The following is a 16,877-nucleotide window of genomic DNA, read 5'->3' as shown; positions in this document are numbered from 1 at the left end:
ATATATACTTCATATAGTCGGAAATCGATATTTCGATGTGTTACAAACGGAATGACAAACTTATTATACCCCCGTCACCATTCTATGGTGGTGGGTATATAAAAATTGTGATGCTGAATCAGAGTTTATTTACATTTGTTGATTTGGTGACACAGAGAATGTTAGAGGCGATAACTGTGATGAGAATAAACGGCGACATAAATTCAATTTTATTGTAAACAAGTGGCAACATCTTTTTTTAATAAGAAATAATAAAACGTCGATATTTAATAGAAATAATGTATAATTAAGTCTGAAAAGACAAAAACAACACTTTAAATATGATAGAGGTTTGCATTCCAGTACAAATCTCAAAGAAAAAAAAAAAGTCCCTGAACTATCAACGTCTCCGAACAATGCGTTATATATATATATATATATATATATATATATATATATATATATATATATATATATATATATATATATATATATATATATATATATATATATATATATATATATATATATATATATATATATATATATATATATATATATATATATATATATATACAAATTGGGACGAGATGATTTCCTCTCAGTCTCTGTCCAATTGGTTGAAGTTTCGGAATGTATATCCGTCCATTAATTCCATAATTGTGCCACGTTGGGTGGGCTACACTCCATGTTGTGACGTCCAGTTTCATGGGTTTTGTGATGCCTCAGAAAAGGCATATGCAGCAGCCCTGTATGTCCGAATAAAGGGGGAAACTTCCACAAGCGTCCACTTGGTCTGCTGCAAAACTAAAGTTGCACCTCTAAAAACTCTCATCAATCCCAAGGTTAGAGCTTTGTGGGGCAACATTACTAGCAGAGATGATAGACAGTACAATTCCACAACTGAAAATTCCTAATTACTCGATATTTTGCTGGACCGAATCCACTATTGTTCTGTCGTGGCTAGCCAAGCCTCCTTGCTTCTGGTCCACATTTGTTGCAAACAGAGTTTCCAAAATTATTCAGGTTGTTAATCCGTCAAATTGGTTCCATATTAGATCGGAATGAAATCCAGCGGACTTGGCTAGTCGTGGAGTCTATCCTAATGATCTTCAGGAGAATCAGTTATGGTGGTATGGACACCATGGCTTGCTGATCCGGATTACACCTGGCCAAGGCTTCAAGACACGCCACATGAATTCATTGAAGTCGAGAAAAAGAATATTAAAGTTAATTTTTCCTACTACAGCGACTTCGATGATATCCTAAACAGGTTTTCCTCCCTTACTAGAGCTCTTCGGGTGATAGCATACGTATATAGGTTCTTCTATAATACGCACCCAAGGTACCGGTCCAAATTTTCTAGAAAGTCAATTAGCATTTCATCCTCGGAAATATTAATGGTTCAAAGGAATCTTCTTGTAATGACACAAAAAGCGTATTTTGCAAAGGAATATTTGGCCTTTTCTGCAAGAAAACACCTAGCAACATCCAGCTCAATCTTAAGTCTAAATCCATTCCTTGATGAGGAAGGTACTATGAGAATTTGTGGTAGGCTTGTTTCGTCGCCGGCCCTGTCATACAATGAGAAGCATCCTGTGATACTTCCTTATAATTGTCAACTCTCTCGATTGCTAGTTAAGTTCACACATGAGATTTCCATTCACGGTGGAAACCAACTTGTTCTCCGATTGCTTCGCACGCAATTCTGGATAATAAAAGTGAGGAATTTAATCAAAGGAACGATAAATAAATGTAAAATTTGTATCCTATATAAACAGAGGTGTCAAAGACAAATTATGTCCTCTTTACTTGCCGAAAGATCGGAACTGTCCAGACCCTTCACCCACACCGGGCTAGATTTCGCTGGTCCTTTTGATATGAAGCACTATACAGGTCGTTGTGTCCGTATTACCAAGGGTTATGTGTGCGTTTTTATTTGTTTCGCTACTAAGGCCATCCATCTTGAGGCTACCTCAGATCTGTCCACAAATACTTTCCTGGCTGCTTTTAGTAGATTTGTATCAAGACTAGGTTGCCCGCTCCACCTTCACTCTGACAACGGTACAAACTTAGTTGGTGCGTCCAAAATACTAGCCAGAGAATTCCTTCAATCGTCGCAGCAGGCTGTTGAATCCAACTATGGCCATCAAAATATTACGTGGCACTTTATCCCACCTGGAGCTCCACATATGGGTGGGCTTTGGGAAGCTGGGGTAAAAAGCTTCAAATCGCAATTCCGTAAGATCGGGGGTAATTTAAGACATACATTCGAAGAATTCCAAACCCTATTTTCAAAGATCGAGGCATGTCTAAATTCTCGCCCATTGTACCCGGTCTCTCAAGAACCATCCGACATTTCGGCATTAACCCCGGACATTTTCTAATAGGCTCTCCAATCATGGCCCCAATAGATCTGAAAATAGACGATTCTCCCATCTCTCTCGTAAATCTGTGGCAGCGGTTGAAAATTATTCATCAGAATTTCTGTATCCGCTGGAAGGATGAATATTTGAAAGTATTACACAAGCGCCACAAATGGAAGAATCCTACTGAGAATCTGAAAGAAAGTACCCTAGTTGTCGTGAAGGAAGAAAATCTCCCTCCTAATTGCTGGCGTCTGAGACGAATTTCTAAAGTTCATCCAGGTGCCGATGATCGAGAGCGTGTTGTTGATATCATTACCGCGAAAGGTCCTATAACTAGGCCGATCACAAAACTTGTCGTCCTTCCAAATGAATCCTCTTCCTAAATCGCCCTAACAATCGTAGAAGTTACTTTATTTATTAAATTTAGATTGGAAATAACACACCAAAGACACAACAGAATAAACATCAAAGTAAATATGCCTGTAGACTTTGTCGTCATATCCATCCCCTACGTAAATGCAAGCGGTTTCTAGGGATGAATTCCGTGAGACGACAGGAGCTAGTGAAGAAGTATGGCTATTGCCGCAATTGCCTTGCCCATTCGCATTTTCAGGGCACCTGTTTTACCACCACCGGATGTCGTTATTGCCGCCTCCAACATCACAGTTTGCTCCACATTCACAGCAGGCTCCAAGAACGGTCTGAACGTAGACATCGAGCCCAACCCACTAACTTGCAGAATTCTGAAAGTGGTGGTCGCCGAGTCCAATCATCTCATCCAAAGCCAAGTCCACATACATCCAAATCCATAGCGCTGCCAACAAAATCTTCTAAGGCTTCCTCCACAACAACACTTTCTTCCATTTTACGACACTTCTCCCAACAGTTGTTGTGAAAATCGAACGCGAGGGAAAAGTCAACAATATCCGCTGCCTCTTAGATTCCGGTTCCAAGCACAGCTACATATCGTCGTCAATGGTCGACAAATTACACCTCACTACATTCACCTGGAACGGTGAAACAATTTGTCCAACGTCATTGGTTTCCACACATAATCCAGATATCAAAATCCACACTACTCTGCGCTTGAAGAACAGAATTAGTATGTATATTCCAAGTTCTTCGTTACCATCATCTATCCGAAGTAAGTTTTCCAATATTTTATTGGCTGATAACGAATTCTTCAAATCAGCACCCATTGACATTATTTTGGGTATTGATATATATGCGAAATTAATAAAAGAAGGTATTTCGAGTCGTCATGGATTGCCCACGGCACAAAATATCATTTTTGGATGGATAATTTACAGCAATTACTCCACTCCAATTATATATATATATATATATATATATATATATATATATATATATATATATATATATATATATATATATATATATATATATATATATATATATATATATATATATATATATATATATATATATATTTATATATATATATATATATATATATATATATATATATATTATATATATATATATATATATATATATATATATATATATATATATAATATATTATATATATATATATATATATATATATATATATATATATATATTGCTGTAAATTATCCATCCAAAAATGGTATTTTGTGCCGTGGGCAATCCATGACGACTCGAAATACCTTCTTTTATAAATTTCGCATATATATCAATACCCAAAATAATGTCAATGGGTGCTGATTTGAAGAATTCGTTATCAGCCAATAAAATATTGGAAAACTTACTTCGGATAGATGATGGTAACGAAGAACTTGGAATATACATACTAATTCTGTTCTTCAAGCGCAGAGTAGTGTGGATTTTGATATCTGGATTATGTGTGGAAACCAATGACGTTGGACAAATTGTTTCACCGTTCCAGGTGAATGTAGTGAGGTGTAATTTGTCGACCATTGACGACGATATGTAGCTGTGCTTGGAACCGGAATCTAAGAGGCAGCGGATATTGTTGACTTTTCCCTCGCGTTCGATTTTCACAACAACTGTTGGGAGAAGTGTCGTAAAATGGAAGACAGTGTTGTTGTGGAGGAAGCCTTAGAAGATTTTGTTGGCAGCGCTATGGATTTGGATGTATGTGGACTTGGCTTTGGATGAGATGATTGGACTCGGCGACCACCACTTTCAGAATTCTGCAAGTTAGTGGGTTGGGCTCGATGTCTACGTTCAGACCGTTCTTGGAGCCTGCTATGAATGTGGAGAAAACTGTGATGTAGGAGGCGGCAATAACGACATCCGGTGGTGGTAAAACAGGTGCCCTGAAAATGCGAATGGGCAAGGCAATTGCGGCAATAGCCATACTTCTTCACTAGCTCCTGTCGTCTCACGGCATTCATCCCTAGAAACCGCTTGCATTTGCGTAGGGGATGGATATGACGACAAAGTCTACAGGCATATTTACTTTGATGTTTATTCTGTTGTGTCTTTGGTGTGTTATTTCCAATCTAAATTTAATAAATAAAGTAACTTCTACGATTGTTAGGGCGATTTAGGAAGAGGATTCATTTGGAAGGACGACAAGTTTTGTGATCGGCCTAGTTATAGGACCTTTCGCGGTAATGATATCAACAACACGCTCTCGATCATCGGCACCTGGATGAACTTTAGAAATTCGTCTCAGACGCCAGCAATTAGGAGGGAGATTTTCTTCCTTCACGACAACTAGGGTACTTTCTTTCAGATTCTCAGTAGGATTCTTCCATTTGTGGCGCTTGTGTAATACTTTCAAATATTCATCCTTCCAGCGGATACAGAAATTCTGATGAATAATTTTCAACCGCTGCCACAGATTTACGAGAGAGATGGGAGAATCGTCTATTTTCAGATCTATTGGGGCCATGATTGGAGAGCCTATTAGAAAATGTCCGGGGTTAATGCCGAAATGTCGGATGGTTCTTGAGAGACCGGGTACAATGGGCGAGAATTTAGACATGCCTCGATCTTTGAAAATAGGGTTTGGAATTCTTCGAATGTATGTCTTAAATTACCCCCGATCTTACGGAAGTGCGATTTGAAGCTTTTTACCCCAGCTTCCCAAAGCCCACCCATATGTGGAGCTCCAGGTGGGATAAAGTGCCACGTAATATTATGATGGCCATAGTTGGATTCAACAGCCTGCTGCGACGATTGAAGGAATTCTCTGGCTAGTATTTTGGACGCACCAACTAAGTTTGTACCGTTGTCAGAGTGAAGGTGGAGCGGGCAACCTCGTCTTGATACAAATCTACTAAAAGCAGCCAGGAAAGTATTTGTGGACAGATCTGAGGTAGCCTCAAGATGGATGGCCTTAGTAGCGAAACAAATAAAAACGCACACATAACCCTTGGTAATACGGACACAACGACCTGTATAGTGCTTCATATCAAAAGGACCAGCGAAATCTAGCCCGGTGTGGGTGAAGGGTCTGGACAGTTCCGATCTTTCGGCAAGTAAAGAGGACATAATTTGTCTTTGACACCTCTGTTTATATAGGATACAAATTTTACATTTATTTATCGTTCCTTTGATTAAATTCCTCACTTTTATTATCCAGAATTGCGTGCGAAGCAATCGGAGAACAAGTTGGTTTCCACCGTGAATGGAAATCTCATGTGTGAACTTAACTAGCAATCGAGAGAGTTGACAATTATAAGGAAGTATCACAGGATGCTTCTCATTGTATGACAGGGCCGGCGACGAAACAAGCCTACCACAAATTCTCATAGTACCTTCCTCATCAAGGAATGGATTTAGACTTAAGATTGAGCTGGATGTTGCTAGGTGTTTTCTTGCAGAAAGGGCCAAATATTCCTTTGCAAAATACGCTTTTTGTGTCATTACAAAAAGATTCCTTTGAACCATTAATATTTCCGAGGATGAAATGCTAATTGACTTTCTAGAAAAGTTGGACCGGTACCTTGGGTGCGTATTATAGAAGAACCTATATACGTATGCTATCACCCGAAGAGCTCTAGTAAGGGAGGAAAACCTGTTTAGGATATCATCGAAGTCGCTGTAGTAGGAAAAATTAACTTTAATATTCTTTTTCTCGACTTCAATGAATTCATGTGGCGTGTCTTGAAGCCTTGGCCAGGTGTAATCCGGATCAGCAAGCCATGGTGTCCATACCACCATAACTGATTCTCCTGAAGATCATTAGGATAGACTCCACGACTAGCCAAGTCCGCTGGATTTCATTCCGATCTAATATGGAACCAATTTGACGGATTAACAACCTGAATAATTTTGGAAACTCTGTTTGCAACAAATGTGGACCAAAAGCAAGGAGGCTTGGCTAGCCACGACAGAACAATAGTGGATTCGGTCCAGCAAAATATCGAGTAATTAGGAATTTTCAGTTGTGGAATTGTACTGTCTATCATCTCTGCTAGTAATGTTGCCCCACAAAGCTCTAACCTTGGGATTGATGAGAGTTTTTAGAGGTGCAACTTTAGTTTTGCAGCAGACCAAGTGGACGCTTGTGGAAGTTTCCCCCTTTATTCGGACATACAGGGCTGCTGCATATGCCTTTTCTGAGGCATCACAAAACCCATGAAACTGGACGTCACAACATGGAGTGTAGCCCACCCAACGTGGCACAATTATGGAATTAATGGACGGATATACATTCCGAAACTTCAACCAATTGGACAGAGACTGAGAGGAAATCATCTCGTCCCAATTTGTATATATATATATATATATATATATATATATATATATATATATATATATATATATATATATATATATATATATATATATATATATATATATATATATATATATATATATATATATATATATATATATATATATATATATATATATATATATATATATATATATATATATATATATATATATATATATATATATATATATATATATATCTCAAGAATATCTCAATTATCGATAAGATACCTGAATAACTTAATTTTAAAATGTCAAAATACTATTTGCTAAACTTCCGCTAAAAGCAAGTCACCCTCTGTCTAATTCTTTGTAATTGTTTCAGGTCTTACTGATACTGGTAAGACCTGAAACCAGAAATAAATCCGACCTTTTCAAACAAATCCTAAACCAACTGCTTTTCCTCACTCCTTTTATTTCCATATGTTCATTGGGAGCATACATTATTACAATTCTTGCGGAGACGATTAAGTTAGTTTGGAGAGTAACATTTTGGTTCGCTAGAAGATTCACCCTTGGCTACCTCTCGCCTTTCTGGTCATACTACAGTCCTATAGACACATACAGTATTGTTGATGTACGTTCTTATATGGCAGGGACACGAACCCCCCAACCGACTGCTCCTGCTAGCACCGTAGACTCCCAATGTCCTTGTCATATGACTAGTTTTGCTTAGGACAGACGCCTCTATATGAGGGTGTTTTCAAACACAGACCAGTGTTCTTTACAATACACAGGTATTCATAATTCTGATGATTCTGTCGATTACAACATCTCTAACATTGGCATCCCTAACAATAACCCCAATACAAATCAAAAATGGATATTGCATTTTCTATGTATACAACGTACTCACATAGAAATCAGTATTCCATCGCATATGTATTTGTTTGTTATGAAAGACGATGAGTGGCTCTCATGAAAAATAAAAAAAAATTATAATTTTAGATGGTTGCTTTGAATTTTAAAGATATGTCTTCAGGACGCTAAAAATATAAATCTGGAAATCAGTCCATATATGTATCTAATTATGGGCCAACACAAATAAAGCTCCAGGAGACTAAAAAAGTCAAATCTGGAACGAGCCGATGTGAACCACTTCTTAAATGCTTGGGGGTGTGTTGAACCCATGGCTCAACCTGTTTGCAACGAATACTTCTAATAATATTATATCATATATTCACTTGTCATTTTGAATTTTTACGATACATTTTTTGAATTCGCCATACATTGTATATCTTGACATCTTTTTCACTCATTGGAATATAAATCAAATGTTCGTTTTTCCCGCTTGATGCACGATTGTATAAAGTTTAGTTGTAGAACCGCAACCATCGAATAAAGTTAAACTGGCCTGAATTCTACGAATTCATTTAATCTTTTATTTCCCAAGAGGCCATTTGGATTCGAATAGTGAAACTTATACACTACAAAAATCCCTACATACGAGCAAGAAGGGATTAAACATGGTCCTTCGAAAAAATCCTACGGATTAGGATAGGAATGAACTGTGTGGAAATTCAAACGAAAAAAAAAAACTGCGATCATAATAATAGGCGATTTACTCAGTTTCCTGCTGAAAACAAATAAAATAAAACAGCGATAGAGCCTACCCATCATATATCGGTGACGTCAGAAACATCAATAACATCATCAGCGAGACATCAGAAATTAATATACATCGGCCAAAGAAAAGTAACACGTAAGAGAGAATGAGAAGGTAGGTACGGCGATGTATTAGCATTTTTACACAAGTGATCAATTTTCTAAAGAGTCAAAAGACGAAACAAAAAGAGTGAGAAAAACAACAACAATATAAAGTGCACATCAAAAAGAATAAAAATCAAATTACATATAGAACGTCATAGATGAATTGTTATACAAAGAAGTGTGGAAGAAAGAAAAAACTAATCGATAATAAAAACTGTCAAAATCGAAACCATCAAGTCTAGAATCAATGGCAATATAAGTGAAATCGATTTCCCGAAATGATAATCGATAGCAAAAAAATCGTAATCGGTAACTCACTAAAAGAAGCATGTCACACTGACACATTCTAACAAAAACAAAACTTAATCAAAACAGAATAAAAGATAGCAAGTGACTGATCGTCGCGAATGCTTTTATGAATCTTTATTTAAAAACTTCGCTTTCTGTGTGATAAAAAAAAAAACCTGTTCGAAAAAAAAACTTTTTCCGATTTGGTGATATGAATAAAGTGAATACACGGTGATGAGATGAAATTTAATTATCAAAAGGAATAGTGCTTACGCAAGAAATAAATATCCCCCCGCCTCGAACGGTAAATACCCCCCCCTCGTGGCAACATATAACAACAAAAAATTAATAATATAAAAGTTAGTGATTACAATTTAACTTAATTTTTGGTTAATGTGGTGATAATAATGAACACAAAAAAAAAACTTTTACAATATTTTCCAAAAATCTGGCGATAGATAAAAAGTATAAGAATATCATTAACAAAAGAAGTGTAAACATCAAGAAAACCAAAACACCTGTTTGTTTGTGTTATATATAAATTATGCAGTGATCGACAACGTAAATCGATATTTATGCAAAAAATAAAATAACCGAAGCAAAAGGTCGTAAGAGTATTGCATTTAACCTTTTTTTTTGAAAAAAAAATGATTTAAGCGGAATACCACAAAATTTCTGTATTAAGCATAATGATTTGTCATTTTCTTTCATAAAGAAAAAGAAAATATGCAGTTGTCTCTCTGTAATCAATAAAAACAAAGAAAATAATAAAGGATATGTGAAAACAAAAAAAAATATATATAACAAAACAAAAAGTGATAAAGATATTCTTGAAGATAGAGATATTCTTGAAGGTCGGATTTTTGTATAAACTCGGATCAACGTTACCAGATTGAGAAAAATTTTGCAGCCCCAAAAATTTACCCAAAATAAATGGGAATAGCTTTAAATTGTTTAATTGAAAATATACGTGATTATTTAATTGCTAATTATTTTGAGCGATATTAAAAAGAGAGTAACGAAACTCAGAGCAAGTCAAACAGAAACTCCATTTGGCATATTAAAATGTGAGTATTTATTTTTTATTAATTATATGGGAACAAATTCCAAATTTTTATTAGACTTTCTATGTAAAATTCGCATGAAAAAACAAACAAACAATTATTTCGTCCACCTAATACAATTCCTTTTCGCTAAATATTTACATTTTCAAAAAACTTGCAAGTACAATTTTTTAAAGAATGTCGGCTCGGAGAAAATTTTTATTCGACTGTGAACAGGTCATATCATTCTGCAAAGAATTTAAAGCAGAAGATAACTGCAAAGTGTCAATTCTAAAGGTTGAAGAAACGGAATTAGAACGCCGATGGAGTATAGTTGTAATGAATTATAAAGAAATAATGACAGGAGATGAAACGGCGGATGATAGTGAATTGACAAAGATTGCTACTACGAAGCATAAAGAGGCATATAAGCGATATTCAGCATGTAAATCTAAAATTATCGAGTTATCGTCAAACCAGACTTCTAACGCCGATGAAACTATAAAACATGATGTGACTTTCAGCCAATCTTCATCATTGAAGCTTCCCCCATGCGATACTCCTCCCTTTGAAGGTGGGTACGCAAAATGGCCCGCATTTCGGGATATTTTTTGGGCGGTTTTTGGGACACATCCCGAGTTATCTCCAGCTCAAAAACTGTTCCACCTGAGGGGAAAAACTAGGGGCGAACCTTTTCAGATAGTCAGCAAATTTGACTTAGTTGATGACAACTTCCAATTGGCTTGGGATTCTCTCAAAAATCGTTATGAGAACCCCCGCATTCTAGTTCATCAACAGATGAAACTTCTTTTCGGAATACAAATAGCTCAAAATGAAACGCCAAAATCAATCCGAATTATACAACGTACGATAAATGACAGTATTTCCATTTTCAAGTCATATAAAATTCGGACCGAAAATTGGGATCCAATCCTGGTACACTTATGCTCCACTAAATTACCAGAGGAGACATTACGGTCGTGGGAAGATTCGCTCTCCAATCACAAACAATTGCCCACTTGGCAACAGATGGATGAATTTTTAACGAAACGGGTTGAAATTTTGGAAACAATTACCGATTTGAGAAAACCTACTGCTCGGGACCCTCATGTTCATAATAACAAATCACAAACATTCCAGTCTCGTGTTGACGCCGACATTCAACACAAGTGTAAAAAGTGCCACAAGAATCATTCACTCAGATTTTGCGAAGAGTTTAAATCATTGTCAATAAATGATCGTTTAGATTTTGTGTACGCGAACAAACTGTGCGCAAATTGTCTCGGCTCAACACATTTTAAGTCACAGTGTACTAGTACTAGAACGTGCAAAGAATGCAAGAAAAAACATCATACGTTACTGCACCTCAAACAAAGTCGGAATTCTAATGGTAATCATCAGGACAGGAATTTCCGGAGAACTCACAATACCTTTACCAGTTCAGAGGTCAGTGAGATTCTACCAGAGGAAAATGTACAGCCATCAACATCATCTGAAGCTGTCCAATCTCATTTTGTTCGGAACGAAGGGACAACAATTTTACCAACAGCATTGGTTAATATTGAGAAAGGCGGAGAATTATTCACTATACGGGCTCTATTAGACGCAGGCTCAGAGAAAAGTTTTGTATCGAGAAAAGTACAACAACAACTTTCGCTACCCGTTGATAACCATCAAACCCAAATATCAGGTTTGGGAGGAACAGTTGTAGGTAGATCAAGCGGACGATGTTGCGTTAAAGTAAAATCCAGAGTTTCGGATTTTTCATTGTTAATGAGTGCAATTGTTGTGCCGAAATTGTCACACCTTTTACCATCGAAACGGGTTAATATTTCAAATCTTCATGATATTCGAAAGTTAAATTTGGCAGACCCGAATTTCAATGTACCAGGGCAGATCGATATGATAATAGGCAGTGATTATTTACCATTAATCAACTTAAAAGGAGTCATTTTCATGGAAGCTAACGGTGTCGAAGCGAGAGAATCGCATTTTGGGTGGTACATCTCGGGTTCCTTATCAAACGTCGAAGTACAGACATTTTCACTTATGATTTCCGATTCAGAAAACGAGGCACTTAGTGAACAAATTAAAAAATTCTGGGAAATTGAGGAAGTTTTTAGGCCAAGCAAAGAATATGAAGCAGATGATTATTGTGAGAAGTTTTATAAAGAAACCACCTACCGTCAACCCGACGGCCGCTATGTGGTTCGTTTACCCTTTCGTCGTGAATTTCCCGATACTATATATATAGGGCCGTCTCAGAAGATGGCTTTGGCACAATACCGGCGAATGGAAACAACACTGAACAAAACACCAGATTTGAAAATTCAATATGACAAAGTTCTCCACGAATATTTAGACTTGAAGCATATGGAAGAAATTACTCATTTCGAAAGTTCATCCGAAAAACATTTCTCGTTCTTTCTGCCACACCACGCTATCATAAAGCCAGAGAGTACAACAACGAAAATTCGCATAGTATTTAACGGTTCGAAGAAAACAAATAGTAGGTTTTCCTTGAACGATGTTTTGTACCCTGGCCCAATTCTACAGTTGGATATTGTCCAGATATTACTTAATTGGCGTTTCTATCGGTATGTTTTCACAGGGGACATACAAAAAATGTACCGACAAGTTCTAGTCCATCCCGAAGATCGTCCCTATCAGAGAATCGTTTTTCGTCCAAAAGAGAATGAGCCCATAAAATCATACCAGCTCAAGACAGTCACTTTCGGAGTGAACTGTGCGCCTTTCCTGGCCCTAAGGACATTGCAACAGCTGAGTGTAGACTGCAAACATTCCCATCCGGGGGTTTCAGAAATCTTAAATAACGAGATTTATGTCGACGACGTGCTGTCCGGAGGACATACATTAGAAGAAACCAGAAACAAGCAAGAAAATTTAATATCAGTTCTTTCGTCAGCCTCGTTTCCATTAAAAAAGATAACAGCGAACTGTAAATATCTGCTTGAAAAAGTTGGCCGGGAGGATCTTCTTAATGAAGAATTTTTGAATTTTACCGACTCGTGTACGGCAAAAATGTTGGGAATACGCTGGAATGCGTTGAGAGATGAGTTTTATTACGTTGTTGCCTCAATTGAATCCCCTCATGTTCCTACCAAAAGACATATTTTGTCCATAATAGCTCGTTTGTTTGATCCACTTGGATGGCTGGGACCGATTGTTATCCAGGCAAAAATATTGTTGCAGCAACTATGGGCAGAGAAGACAAATTGGGATGAACCCATTTCTCAACATTTAGCTCATCGGTGGATGAGTTTTAGAGAAAACCTATTGCATATTCAACATCTCCGAATCCCGCGTTGGGTAGATTTTACTCCTGGTCATAAAATTCAGCTACATGGTTTCTGTGACGCATCAGAAAAGGCATATTGCGGTCTAATTTATATTCGAATAGACGACTCTCGAGGAATTTTCAGTCATCTGCTGGTTGGTAAAACTCGAGTAGCCCCAGTTAAACACACAACAATACCAAAATTGGAACTGTGTGGGGCAACATTGCTCTCAGATTTACTCAAATTGGTAACAAAAACGCTACATATTCAGTATGAGGTCTACCTGTGGACGGATTCGTCCATAGTCCTAAGCTGGTTACAGAAGGACACTCAAGCATTGAAAACATTCGTTTCGAACCGAGTGACGAAGATTTTGGAACTGTCTGAATCTTCCTGGTGGAAACACATAAAATCAGAAGAAAATCCAGCAGACTTGGGAACGAGGGGTTGTAGTCCGCAAGATTTGATTCATAATTCGCTTTGGTGGCATGGACCCTCATGGCTTCAGCGATCCCAAACAGAATGGCCAGCTCCACGATCCTTTGCTCCTACAGAATTAGACATAAAAAAGATAAAAACTTTCCAAATTTCTATAACAGATGACGTAATATCCAGATTTTCATCATTTAATAGAGCACTTCGAACAATGTCTTATGTGTATCGATTCATCGCACGGTCTCGCAAACATACGATTAGTTCATCGTTAGAACTCTCTGCTGAAGAACTTTCCCGTGTCAAAGTTCTCCTAATTATGCTTTCACAAAAGAAGCATTTTCAACGTGAATATAACGCTCTTTCTAACAAAGAAGAAATAAGTAAAAGGAGTAATATTCTAACACTCACACCCTTTTTAGACAAAAATGGGTTGTTAAGAGTTGGTGGTCGCTTACATAACGCAGGTCTCAGTTACGAAGAGAGACACCCAATTATCATTCCCGACAAATCACACCTTGCCGAATTAATTGTGAAACACAGCCATCAAATTCTTCTCCATGCCGAGTACAATATTATGATAAGGGCAATACGACAGGGTTTTTATATTCCGCGGTTAAAGAATGCAATTCGGAAATGTATTCGAAACTGTAAACCTTGTACAATTTATAAAAGAAAATTCCAAGATCAAATTATGGCCTCACTTCCACCAGAACGTGTTGACTTCTCTTTGCCATTCACATATGCAGGTGTAGATTTCGCTGGCCCATTTAACCTTAAAACATCAACCCTACGGAATGCCAAGATCGCAAAATGCTACGCAGCAGTATTCGTATGTTTCTCAACACGAGCAGTTCACCTGGAAGTATGTTCGGATATGTCAGCTGATGGTTTCTTAGCGTGTTTTATGAGATTCACAGGCCGGAGAGGATTACCGAAAACTATGTTTTCGGACAATGGCAGAAACTTCGTGGGTGCAAGCTACAAGTTATTACAAGAACACAACACATTTCTTAAAAATGCTGAAAAGAGCCTTTCCGAAAAATACAGTCTCCACGGTTTCTCCTGGTCATTTATACCACCTCATGCTCCCCACATGGGAGGACTTTGGGAGGCAGCCGTTAGGAGCATGAAGTCTCACCTAAAGAAAATCACTAATAACCTCTCCTTTACGTTCGAGGAGTTTAGTACGATTTTAGTGCGGATTGAATCTGTATTGAATTCTCGACCATTGGGTCCAATATCACAAAACCCATTTGAACTTTTACCCATAACTCCAGGTCACTTTTTAAGGGGAGCTCCACTAACCGCTTTTCCTGAGGCCCCTTCGGAGAATACGTCGGATAATCTCTCCCATATCAACCGTTGGAAGAGATTGAAAGTAATTCAACACATTTTCAGCCAACGAGGGAAGGCAGAATATGTAACAGAGCTCCAACGTCGGTACAAGTGGAAAAGTACTAAGAACAATTTAAAAGAAAACGACTTTGTGGTCATAAAAGACGAATCTTTGCCATCTACGGAGTGGCGATTAGGACGCATAACAAAAGTGTTCACGGGGAAAGACAATAATGTGCGATCCGCGGAAATAAAAACAAAAAGTGGTACTATAATGCGTCCAATTGTAAAACTTTGCCTTCTACCAACGTCTGAAAACTAATGAAAACCTATCGGTCATTACGCGACATTAAACTCATACTAGAATTTGATCGTAAAAATGCTGATTTGTTTCCGTACTATTTTTTCCTTATTCTCTTTTTCTGTATAATTGCAGCAGTCATTTTATATCAACGCCTATCTGGACATGCACTATCTGGAGAATTTATGCTTTGCCATGAAGTTCCTGGGAATACATCCAACAACAATGCATAAGAATCCCGTCTGGCAAGGAGCCGGCACCGAACTTTAGCCCTGCAAACCTGGCCCGGGAGAATGTTGAACCCATGGCTCAACCTGTTTGCAACGAATACCTCTAATAATATTATATCATATATTCACTTGTCATTTTGAATTTTTACGATACATTTTTTGAATTCGCCATACATTGTATATCTTGACATCTTTTTCACTCATTGGAATATAAATCAAATGTTCGTTTTTCCCGCTTGATGCACGATTGTATAAAGTTTAGTTGTAGAACCGCAACCATCGAATAAAGTTAAACTGGCCTGAATTCTACGAATTCATTTAATCTTTTATTTCCCAAGAGGCCATTTGGATTCGAATAGTGAAACTTATACACTCCAAAAATCCCTACATACGAGCAAGAAGGGATTAAACAGGGTGAATACCGAATTTCAGATGGATCGTGATACCAAAAGCCTTCACGACGCTCAATATACCTCCTCCCAAATAAAGGTGTAAAGTTAAAGTTGTTTTCTAAAGTTGTTTTAGCGAAGACACAAACCACTTTAATTTTTTTCATGTTCATTTTTGTTGGGAATTTAAGACTTTTTTGCAACAAATTAAATATATTTGCTTCAATTTTGAGCAAAAAGTTATTTAGAGTCAATTTTGAGCAAAAAGTTATTTAGAGTCATATAGATGCAATTCAAAAAAAATATGGAAAGATGGATTTTACATTCATTGGACTTTTTCGGGCATTTCTAGGAAGAGTTAAAAAGCAAAAGTGGGTATAGGGCATTAGCTCGGAGATAGGAGAACTCCCCCGCAAAGAGGGCAGAGGCGTAGGTCATCTAGTTAATGAGATAAAGGGGGCACATTCATGTAAATTCTAATAACTATAAAACCGTTCTGGGGCATAGTTTTTAAACAAATTTAATTGATTCTATTAGCTTTAAGGGCGTAGAAGACTATTCTGGAGATTCCATGAGCGTAGCTGGGCTTTAAGTCTGAGGGGGGTCAATTATATTTAGGCCAGTTTTGTGGGTCGATTTTCGAGCATTTCTAGGAAGAGTTAAAAGGCAAAAGTGGGTATAGCACATTAGCCCTAAGCCAGGAGAATTCTCTGTCCCAAATGCCAGAGGCGTAGGTCATCTAGTTAATAAGATAAAGGGGGGCACATTCATGTAAATTCTAATAACTCTAAAACCGTTCTG

At 37.3% G+C, this 16,877-nt stretch overlaps 1 protein-coding gene and 1 long non-coding RNA gene across 2 annotated transcripts in view; one reads left to right on the top strand and one right to left on the bottom strand.

Annotated features, from left to right (window-relative positions):
• Positions 1–16,877, bottom strand: part of LOC142225898 (serine/threonine-protein phosphatase PP2A 65 kDa regulatory subunit-like) — a gene marked incomplete in the record, with an annotated part of 366,424 nt that overhangs the window by 316,867 nt on the left and 32,680 nt on the right.
• Positions 9,036–16,000, top strand: LOC142225902 (uncharacterized). The gene is made up of 2 exons (XR_012719500.1): positions 9,036–10,111; positions 15,593–16,000. It is a non-coding gene; the product is annotated as an uncharacterized LOC142225902 (long non-coding RNA).

Source organism: Haematobia irritans, chromosome 2 (assembly GCF_050003625.1).
Source record: "Haematobia irritans isolate KBUSLIRL chromosome 2, ASM5000362v1, whole genome shotgun sequence".
Lineage (NCBI taxonomy): Eukaryota > Metazoa > Arthropoda > Insecta > Diptera > Muscidae > Haematobia > Haematobia irritans.
This window is presented reverse-complemented; position numbering and strand designations above follow the sequence as displayed.